The 2,500-nt window shown below is 39.7% G+C and overlaps 1 long non-coding RNA gene across 2 annotated transcripts in view; it reads right to left on the bottom strand.

The window, feature by feature from the left end:
* The window catches only part of LOC138050366 (uncharacterized), a 4,297-nt gene that overhangs the window by 351 nt on the left and 1,446 nt on the right, over nt 1–2,500 (bottom strand). The window contains exons 2-3 of one of the 2 annotated variants that reach the window (XR_011132590.1): nt 1,723–1,833; nt 1–963 (exon numbers count right to left, since the gene is read on the bottom strand). The exon at nt 1–963 is cut by the window's left edge and continues 351 nt beyond it. This is a non-coding gene — a long non-coding RNA (uncharacterized lncRNA). The remainder of the gene's footprint in view (nt 964–1,722; nt 1,834–2,500) is intronic. The other variant, XR_011132591.1, reaches the window with a different exon arrangement.

Here is a 2,500-nt window from a genome sequence, read left to right as displayed (position 1 = left end):
CACCAGTCAGATGTCGATTTCCACATTGTTCATGACACATTTGGTATATCAAATGTCTCAGGGTTAGTTGGGGACAATGCCTCTACCCAAAAGGGTAAATCAAATGGATTGATTGCAAACAACTCCAAACTATTTGGCAGGGAAATGTTTTTTGTGGGCTGTTACCCACACATACTTAATATAACGTTGCGAAGAATGTGCCAGGCTGGGTTGGGGCAAAGGGTGATATGAACAACAACCACGTATTGCAATTATTATACAAGATATCCTGGCTCCACCATGAACGCCCAAGTCAGTACAAGGCAATGTATGTTTCACTGGGAATTTTAAGTAAAGAGCCACCCCTTCCACAGTCCTTTATTGACACAAGGTGGACATATTACCATGAGATGCTACAATGGTATTTCAAGTATGGAAAAGCCCGTCTTCAGCTTGCAGAGCGTATACTAGAAAGGATGCCAAAGTCAGATAACCACTCATCGGTCTGGCAAAATGTCATCAAGCTGAGCTCCCGCCCAATGATCCAAGTGCAAATTAAATTCTTATTTGCATTTCTTGACAAGTTCATTATCCCATCTCTTAATTCATCACAAGCAAGTGAAGAGGAACTTGGTTTTTCCAGTGGATATCTGGCACGACTATGGCCTGCAACTGTTCTCAAGCACAATGAAACACTCAGTCAAATGTTACTGTGTCCATCACTGTATTTTCCTTTAACAGAAGAGCAAGTGCAATTATCTTTCAAAGATGCAGCTGCTATTAAACACTTTTACCAGGAAGTGCAGAGGCCCATGTTGCAAGAAGTCCTGAAAGTAATTAAAGAACATGGTGCTGAGTGGATATCCTTTCCCAAGCTGTTTGGAATGGGAGCTGATCAAAGATTCCAAAGTCCATTCTGGTCATCTGTTTTGAAGGTCCTTGACATACAATTTGTATCCACTGAAAGCAATCAAGGAAACGCATCTGAAAACAATGTAAAAGTTTATGGACAGGATCTTCAGAGATTGGTGTCTAAGGACAGAAATGGGTTGGTTAAATGGGCCAATATTTGGGAGCTGCAGAAACTTCAACTTCTAACTGAGATTAAGGCAATGGCAACATCACCTGAAAGCTGTCTTATTAACAAAGACACCACACCACACCTTTTTGAATTTTATGCCAAGCACATTTTTAGCATTCCTGTGAACAATGTCATCGCTGAAAGACAGTTTAATCTATCCCAACTTTATCTTCATGACAACCTGTCAGAACTATCAAAACAGGCCTCTGTAACATTTGTCGAGAACACTATCCACAGTGGTAAAACTAATGGTAGGACCACTGAGACAGCAAGGCAGACACATGAACAGAGAATGAATGACTATGGGCAACTACTGACCACAGAGCTTCTCCAAGAGGCAAGAAAAAAGCTCAACAACATCAGAAAAGGTAGTGCAGTCAGTGCCCCACTTAGAGGAAAGGATGTCTATCCTAAAGCGTGGGAGGAAAAGAAACTGAACAAAGACACATCACTGACAATCCAGTCTCTTAAAGCTGAAGGTCGTAAGCTTGAACTTCAGTGGAAAGCTTCGACAAAAGGAACTGTAAATTTAGAAGAACAGAGGTCATTCAGGCCTACAACAATTGGATGGCATAGAGACACTGGACAGGTGCCACCTCTAATGCACCTTGCAGCACTTACGGTGTGGGATTATGGTGAGGAGCTTTCAACACATGACTTACCAGTGGAATGCCAGAAGTGCATCAAAAATCTTCCGCGTATCTTCCCAACCTCATCAGTTAATTCTGTGTCCACTTTGGATGTCCCCATGGATATGTCCATAACATCTGTCCCTGTTCATGAAGAATAAGACCTGACTGAGGGGTGGCTCATCAAAAAGGGGGAACTAACTTACATTTGGAAAGGTTAAAGTCAATTTATAGTCAATCTTCCTCACATGTGACCAGTTTTTTTGTAAGTTTTAACAGGGTTTTAAAAATTACATGTCAGTTGTGATCATCGCCAGTGAGATTTAAGAATTTTCATTGAAACTTCCCTAGTTTATTGCTGAAATAAAGCTATGAATTTTTTTACCTTCCATCACAGCATACAGTATTTGAAAACAATCAGTTGTTTCCTACATGTATGTGCTTTGCTTTTTTTTTTTTCAGCTGATACTTTTTTTTGGAAAGATTTCCAGAAATTTTAAAGGCTCAGACCATTCAAATGCCAGAAGTTACAAATAGGACTTCGAATGATCATTTCAGTCTCAGAAATATTGGTCATAGGTGACATAGATTGACTGTAATTGTAACGAATGAATCCATGGTCCCAGTTTCAGTAGGCAGAAATCACAGTCATGACTCATGCTACAACAAGAAACCTTAACTGAATATAAAGATGTGTGAGAAAATGTTATGTCATTGAAAGAATGACTTTAAATTTTTCTTTGAGTTTACGTGCTAAAGCTTAAAATGAAGTCACTTTTCTTTGAAATACAGCAAATCACATACAGCCTGT

Source organism: Montipora capricornis, chromosome 6 (assembly GCF_036669925.1).
Source record: "Montipora capricornis isolate CH-2021 chromosome 6, ASM3666992v2, whole genome shotgun sequence".
Lineage (NCBI taxonomy): Eukaryota > Metazoa > Cnidaria > Anthozoa > Scleractinia > Acroporidae > Montipora > Montipora capricornis.
This window is presented reverse-complemented; position numbering and strand designations above follow the sequence as displayed.